This window comes from Pezoporus wallicus, unplaced genomic scaffold (genome assembly GCF_028554395.1).
Source record: "Pezoporus wallicus isolate ANWC-B61680 ecotype Strahan unplaced genomic scaffold, APGP_CSIRO_Pwel_v1 contig_8473, whole genome shotgun sequence".
NCBI lineage: Eukaryota > Metazoa > Chordata > Aves > Psittaciformes > Psittacidae > Pezoporus > Pezoporus wallicus.
Genome location: NW_026635907.1, coordinates 765810 through 774503, shown reverse-complemented (window position 1 = coordinate 774503; position 8694 = coordinate 765810). Strand labels below are relative to the sequence as shown.

General features: G+C 38.9%; 1 long non-coding RNA gene across 1 annotated transcript; it reads left to right on the top strand.

Annotated features, from left to right (window-relative positions):
• The first annotated feature begins 443 nt into the window (after positions 1 to 443).
• On the top strand, positions 444 to 4131 carry LOC130593433 (uncharacterized). Its single transcript, XR_008970805.1, has 2 exons — positions 444 to 570; positions 3669 to 4131. It is a non-coding gene; the product is annotated as an uncharacterized LOC130593433 (long non-coding RNA).
• The last annotated feature ends 4563 nt before the right edge of the window (positions 4132 to 8694 follow it).

Genomic DNA, 8694 nt, shown 5'->3' with positions numbered 1-8694 from the left:
CAAGGTCAACCAACCACCGTATTTCTTAATAAAGCCCCTATGTAATTTTGACTGGTTTTACTAGCCTTACTCAGATACTGGAACTCAGAATACAGCAAATAACATTTGAAAGACCTGAGGCATTATCTAAAGGTATTACCTCTACAAAAACTCTAGTTTCATTGATTAAAGTAACTAGATCATTAAATTAAACTGCATTGATGTTAGTTGTTTCATCAGTAGCCTTGCCTACTTCTTTTGACAAAAGTCTTATGACTTCAGATTAGCATCTCTTTAGACTTGAAGTTCTCACAGCCTTCATTCTGATGACCCTACTTCTCTTACAATGCTTTATTTACGAAAGTAATCAAGAATGCAAAATGCAAGGAATGGTTTCTACAGCTACTGCACAACATCTATTAGGTGTTGGCAGCTGCAGTTTATTTGATGATGGTGTGTAGCAGAAGAATAAAAATTCAAGTCACTAGTTTTTTCTTTTTCTTTGCAAGAAAGGTTTATCAATATTTCTGCTTCAGTATTTCTCATTTTGTGCCTTTCAGGGCCTGGGTCTCCTACTGAGTACTACTTCTGGTAAGTGACAGTGGGATCTACTTAAGGACAAGTGGGATTCTATAGCTGATGAATCCTTGGTTAATATCTTTTAGTTGCTCTCTATGAGGACATATTTTCTGTGATACTGGGTTTAAGACTACTGAATCAATACAATTGCGTGGTGGCTGTTAGTTGGTTTGAGGCTTTGGTTCGTTGGTTTTTCGGTTTTGGATATGTGGTTTGTTGTTTTTTTCTCTTTACAGTGACTGATCTCAAAGAACTGCTGAAAGGTTCCCAAAAGAAATGGAGCTACTTAGATTATAAAGAAATTTTAAAAGAATAAGGATTGATAAGAACATCATAATCAGTTTTAGCATGTCTTTCAAACCCACTAAATTACCTGTCTCCTTAAACTAGCCCTTTCTCAGACTTAACAAAGGAGAAATATGCCTGGTCCTCTTTATCTCATTTGTTTTATTACCCATTGCTGACAGGAATCATAAAATCACTGAGCTGATAGCAGTAGCAGAGTAATGCTTGCACATCACTCAAAATTACTGCTCATACCACTTTAATAAAATTAATTACTTATCATTTTATTTTAATATTAATTATAGGTTTTCTATTAAAATATGTCAAACTTGGAAAAAAAGTAAAGGAAGCTCTTCTACAGTCCTTTGAGATGAAATTATGGCCTCATGGAAGGAAATAGGAATGCTGTCATTCCTGTCCATTGAGATTCTATATATTTTGAATTTTCATATGAACATTCTACATGCAAAATAAAATAGATATTTGCTCTATAAACGACAGCCTTTAAGAATGTAAATTATTTATATTAATGATGTAGAAGAAAAGCTTACAGGTTAGTAAAAGAACCTAACAGAGGAAAGACAACCTTAAATTACTAGGAAATCCTTTAAAGGTCTTAACCTTTTCTGTTCTAAAAATTTTTAATAAATGCCTTTAAATACCAGGTTCTTTAGAATCAGGGTTACTAGATACTGTCTTCTCTCAGATGAGTTGCATCGATTACTTAGACTTCTTTTGTATTTATTTCAAATTTAGTAGTAAGTGTCAAGAACATTTCTTGACTGCTGCTACCCCCCTCTTTCTAATAGAAAAGTTAATTGGCTGTCATTCATTAAATTAATTCCAGATATTTCTAGACTTCTAATCTGCTAATTAACAACCTTACACTTAAATGATTGCATACACTGGAAGAAGCACATACACAGAAGCAACTGGTGAATGAAGTTGCTAAGCCACTGCCCATCATATTTCAAAACCCATGGAAGTCAGGTGAAGTTCCCAACGACTGGAAAAAGGGAAATATAACCCACATTTTCAAGAAAGGGAAAATGGATGACCCGGGGAATTACAGACTGGTCAGTCTTAGCTCTGTGCCTGGCAACATCTTGGAGCAGATTCTCCTGGAAGGCATGCTAAGGCAAACAACAAGGTGGTTGGTGACAGCCAGAATGGCTTCACTAAGGGGAAATCCTGCCTGACCAATTTGGTGGCCGTCTATGGTGGGGCTACAGAACTGATGGACGGGGTAGAGCAGCTGATGTCATCTACCTGGACTTGTGGAAAGCGTTTGACACAGTCCCACATGACATCCTTGTCTCTAAATTGGAGAGACATCAATTTGATGGATGGACCACTTGGTGGATAAAGAACTGGCTGGGTGGCCGCACACAAAGAGTTGTGGTCAATGGCTAGGTGTCCGGTTGGAGACCAATAACAAATGATGTCCCTCAGAGATCAGTGTTGGGACTGGTCTTGCTCAACATCTTCGTTGCTGACATGGACAGTGGGATTGAGTGCGCCCTCAGCAATTTGCCGATGACACCAAGCTGTGTGGTTCGGTTGATACCCTGGAGGGAAGGAATGCCATCCAGAGGGACCTCGACATGCTTGTGAGGTGGGCTGCCAACCTCATGAAGTTTAACCATAACAAGTGCAAGGTCCTGCACCTGTTTCAGAGCAATCCCAGGCACAGCTACAGGTTGGGCAGAGAAGAGATCAGAGCAACCCTTCAGACAATGGCCTGCAGGTACTGGTCAATGAGAACATGAACATGAGCCAGCAGTGTGTGCTTGCAGCCCACAAAGCCAACATCTGCTGCATCAAAAGGAGCGTGACCAGCAGGTCGAAGAGGGTGACGCTGCTGCTCTACTCTGCTCTCATGAGACCTCACTTGGAGTATTGTGTACAGTTCTGGTGTCCTCAACATAAAAAGGACATGAAACTGTTGGAATAAGTCCGAAGGAAGGCCACTAGGATGATCAGGGGACTGGAACACTTCCCGTATGAAGACAGGCCGAGAAAGTTGGGCTGTTCAGCCTGGAGAAGAGAAGGCTGTGTGGAGACCTCATAGCAGCCTTCCAGTATCTGAATGGGGACTATAGGGATGCTGGAGAGGGACTCTTCATTAGGGACTGTAGTGATAAGACAAGGTGTAAGGGGTTAAAACTTAACCAGGGGAAGTTTAGATTGGATATAAGGAGGAAATTCTTTCCTGTTAGGATGGTGAGGCACTTGAATGGGTTGTCCAGGGAGGTTGTGAATGCTCCATCCCTGATAGTGTTCAAGACCAGGTTGGACGAGGCCTTGGGTGATATGGTTTAGTGTGAGGTGTCCCTGACCATGGCAGGGGGGTTGCAACTAGACAATCTTAAGGTCCTTTCCAACCCTAACTATTCTATGATTCTATGATTTAGAAAAAGGGTTAATTCAAAACTTTGAAATAACATGTGACCAGATTCAACTCGCGACAGGTCTTTATCCTGGACACTTAAAAATTACATTATGTTTAAAGGATCTTAATCCTTCTACACTCCTGTTTTTTTTTCCTGTTATCTGTTCTCTTCTTTCTTGGTAGATTAAATTTTAGAAGTGAAAATTTCTCTCTGAGATATATTTGCATATTAATACAATTTGAGAAACACTAGTCTGTTAGATGTCAGTTTTGGTCCATTAGGCATGTTATGCCTCATCTGTTGTAGGTAGTTGCTTCATACATTATTGAAAAGTTAGTATTTTATTGTTGAGAAAGAAAAAAAAAAAAAGTTTTTTTTTTCTCCTGACCCAGCATAATTTTTAAACACTGTTTTTTTTTTTAATTTGACTAGCCAGTTTCCATGAGTTGGATTTGAAAGTTTGATACAGGAAATCTGACAGAAGATATATTAGGAAAAGTGCTGAAGGCCTCTTAAGGAGACCATATATTTGAATGCATTTTAAGGTTTAAAATTTTAACCAAAAATGTTTTCATAATTTGTTAAGATTTTGAGCCATGAAAGTGAAGAACTGAAATAACTGTGACTTGTGATGAGTGCTTCAAATCTTCCTTCATTTTTCCACAAGCCATCCTCATTCCAGAATACAAAGAAGGATTCTGACAACTATAATGACTGAAACACAGCCTTATTTTCAACATAGTGACCACTGATTCTTTTGTGACTCTGATTTGATACCCATTTCTTATTTCTTGTGAAATATAGTGCAAAGTCTCATAGATGTGGCAAATTTAATAAAAATCTCCTGACATATGTATATCATTAAACTAAAATGTGGCACTTTGGCATCTGTAAATCATCTTGGTGCTAATGCAAATACAGATCACTCATTCGTGGAAGGTCTGTTGGATAACCCTACCCATTGCTCTTTATATTTATCAGCCCATAACTCAAAATGTTTATGGTGTCAGGTCTTTCAGTCTGAGTTATGAGTTCTGCAGTTCCAACAGTTGTGAAGCAGTTAACAACTTGCTGAATTAGTTATGCATGGCTTAGATATTTAGGCCAAATGGCTTTACTTAAGCATAGGCTGATTTTTTTCCATCTTTTAACTGACCTACATATGTCTTCTAAAATTAGTTAGATATTGATTGTCTTCAACCTACTGAAGCTATAGCCTCAATTATGTTTAATTTAAAAGTAACGGAGATTAAGACCTTTAAAAGTCTAAGACATTTAAAAGTAAATAAGATTGACTTCCTGATTTACCACCTAAATTAGGATTAGTACCAGTTCCAGGCTCTACCCCCCTGAGAATCATATATCTAGGTTTTGCCCCCATCTGATTGACTATATTTTGTCAAAAAACATGTCTAGCCTTCAGGCAGTTAAGCGTGTGTAACTGGCTATGTAATGGAAGAGAGTAAACAAGAATCAGACAGACTTCTCAGAAAAGAAAAGAGCAATTTCCATTAGATATGAACCAAAAAGGTTTACCATGACAGTTGTTAAATATTCAAGGAGGCACTCAAAGCGGCTGTGGGATTTCTGCGCTTGAAGATGTTCAAAACTTGATTGAACTAAGCCCTGAGCAGTCCATCATAATTGGACCTGCTCTAGGCAGCAGGTTGGACCAGATGACCTCTGAAGGTCATTCCAGCCTGAAGGAGTGTGTAATGCTGTGATAAGTTTCTGTACCAGTGACTGCAAGATGCTGACAGGGCATGCCAGAGAAATGATCCCTCTATAGCTGTCATGTTCATACTTGTTAAAATATTTTTCTTACAAGCCACTTAAAGGAAGATTATTTTGCCCTTCATATATTTACCGATTTGTCTTCTATAACCTTTGATCTAGCAGAATTCTTTTTTGCTTTTCACATATGCTTGTGTTTCTTCCTTAGCCTTTCATTTCTGTAATAAAAGTATACAGCCTGACATATACTTGAAAGGAAGATATTCAAGAACAAGAAGTTATATCTTAAGTTTAAAGTCATGTTGCAAACTACTAAACATGATGTTGAATCCATTTCGTGCCAAACCCAAGAAACTACAGTGACTTTAGTTACTTTAACTGTGAGACTCTTACTCTGTCTAAACAGGTTTAAATTTGTGACATTTAATAAAAATTCTGTAAGCACCTCCGATCATTTAGTACTACATGAATAAAAAGGGATGCAGTCTAATAGCTCAAGGAATTTCAAAGTCATGCCTGACTTAACAAAGGAACTTTCTTTCTTATTCTCATTTGTTTATCTGGAGTCTTCCCATGTCAGTGAATGCAGTTACAGCTGTGGAAAAATGTATATATATTCCACCTAAATTGCTTCAGCCCATTATGCTTCAGAAATGAGAAAGCAGTTACATGCTAAACTGCAGGGAGCAGAGAGGAAGGAGCGAGGGGGGAAACTGTAGCAGATTAAAACACTTTCTGCTTGACAGTCAAATAAATAAGGAAATTAGTCAGCACATGGGATATGTATGTTAAACTATTCCACCTTGTTAAAAATAAAATCCAAAGGCTAAGAGAAAATACCTTTGATACATGGCTATTCCCATATCTCTTAAACCATTGCAAAAAGATATAGAAAAATCATCGGATGAGAAGAAAAGATCGAGGGATACCTGTCTCTAATTCCATGATACGGTAACTCTGAGTTATGGCTTGCTTCACCGTGGTCTTCACCACAGGCTTCAGGGACAACTGTTGGAATTCCTTCTGCACTGACTGTGGTTTCTGCAGAGATATTCCACTCACAAAATCTCACTCCTCTCTCTGGTTATAGTTGCATAACAGTATTTCCCCCTCATTAAATATGTTATCCCAGAGGCACTACAGTTATGGCTAATGGGCTCAGCTTTGGCTGGTGGTGAATCCAGCTTGCAGGCAGATGGCATTGGCTCTGTTGGACAGAGAGGAAGTTTCTGGCACACAAACATTTTCTGTTGTAAACAACTAGAAGTAAGTATTCCCTGTCACCTTCCAGTTGGAAGTAATGACAGATTTGTAAGGGATTTGTTTTATTTTCTTGTTGTGGGCTCGAAGTTCACAGTATGTAGTTATTTACAGTATTAATGCATCTTTCCTCATTTGTACTTGTGCTCATATTTCTACCTTTCCCTACATTTTTATTGGATATCAGCAAGTCTCATTAAAAATGACAGGAGATTTATAGGGCAAGATAGTGTTATATTCTATTATTACCTAGGGAAAACATACATTGATTTCAGTTTCCTTGTTTTTTTCCAGATGCTCTAATAATTGCAAAGATCATCCAAAGAACTTTTTTAATATAAAAGGTTTTGATTTTTAATAAACTGCTCAAAGTTTTGCAGCTAATTGCTATAAAGGCATAGGCATTCACTAAGGTATCTAATGACTGAGACTGAGAGTGGAAGATAGGCCAGATTCTCAACAGTTCCTAATTTTCTACTACCATCAGTGAGTATTAGGAATTTGAAGACCTTTATAAATCAAATGCAATTTGGCCATACAGGATGGTAGCTCCTGACTAAATTAGGATTGGATAAGCTTTCGTGTTCATGTTCCTCACTCCAGCACAAACTGACAGTCGATTTCCATCAGTGTGTCCCTTTGCATGATTTTCTCAGATTCTCTGAGTGGTGAGTGAGATGACCTTTTCACATGGTTTAAGACCAAGCTGGTAGCACAAAGACTTAATGGATAACAAAATGTTTTTGTTACAGATAATGTGCAATCTTCACAAATTATACAACTTCCCTACCTACAGTCCAGGAGATGGATGGGTCAGGATGGTGGGTCCAGCTGTGCAATGCATCATCTGGATACAGGGCTCTGGGGTCCTTCTTTCTTCAGTTCTCTCCTCTTGAATCTCCTGGAGTCTTTCTTGGGCTTCTTCCAGACTCTTTCCCCCACATATCCCTGGAGTCTTTTTCAATCCCCAAGTGACCTCCACACCATTTTGTTACTGGACTGGCTAAAGCACATCTGATTCTTCTTTGACTTGCTCAGATGTATCCATCGTTGGTTAACAAGTGTCACCATCACTGGTGCTCTTTAGCTGCTTGATTGGAAGGCTCTGCACAGTTTGTAACTCTTAGAGTGATTAAGAGGCTGTTTACACATCAGGCATTCCCCTATTATAGGAAAGTTGCTCTCAACTTTGTCGTTAATTTTGCTCCTGGATTATTCCTCTCTCCTGTAAAACTGAACCCTTGATATGATGAAAGAGAGAAAGAGACATTATTTTCCAAAAATATTTTTCTGTTGTTTCCCTGTTTCCTCATGCTTCAGCTAGATCTCCTTTATTCCTTCCCAAAACATACATGAACTGGAGACTTTATGATAATTCCATGACTGTTTCTAACTGAGGCATAGACTTCAAGACCTTTATAAGCTTTCTTTCAAGATTTCATCAACTCTTAATAACACTGTGTTTGAATGTCTAGTCCAACAGACAATTTGAAATACAAAAGTGGTCATCTTAGAGATCAGTGAACATCTGTCATGCCAGAAGGTCTTTCTTCCTACAAGTACGGCATGGTAAACTGAAGAGGTAACTGTCATACACACTAAAAGATAAGAAATGAATACATGACTGACCTTATTGTCCCCAGTCATGCCATTTATATTAAAAAAAAAAAAAAAACAAACCACAACACCTGTAATAAGCAGCCAACACATTTTAGCACATTATGGGATTGAGCAGCAGTTTCTTATTAAAATGTGTTCTGATCCATTTCAAGAGAAAATATTTTCTAACTACATTTGAATGACCTTCCTCAGCATAATAATGAAGCTCTGAACACAGCTGTATATTGACACCACTATACAGTATTGGTAACACATACTGTGTTAAAACTGTGAAGATGCTGGTAACGTGACTTCCCCCCTTGTCATTGGGACCAAAGTACAACTACACGGTAACACGCATTTTGATGCAGGAGATAGTAAACAACTTGGCAGATAATCATCTAATGTCCTTTCGGAGAAGGACTTGGGGGTGTTGGTTGATGAGAAAATGAACATGAGCTGGCAGTGTGCGCTTGCAGCCCAGAAAGCCAACCGTATCCTGGGCTGCAAAAAAAGGAGCATGACCAGCAGGTCGAAGGAGGTGATCCTGCCCCTTTACTCTGCTCTCGTGAGACCTCACTTGGAGTATTGAGCACAGTTCTGGTGTCCTCAACATAAAAAGGACATGGAACTGTTGGAACAAGTCCTGAGGAGGGCCATGAGGATCATCAGGGGACTGGAGCACCTCCCTTATGAAGACAGGCTGAGAAAGTTGGGGCTGTTCAGCCTGGAGAAGAGAAGGCTGCGTGGGGACCTCATAGCAGCCTTCCAGTATCTGAAGGGGGCCTATAGGGATGCTGGGGAGGGACTCTTCATTAGAGACTGTAGTGATAGGACAAGGGGTAATGGGTTAAAACTTAAGCAG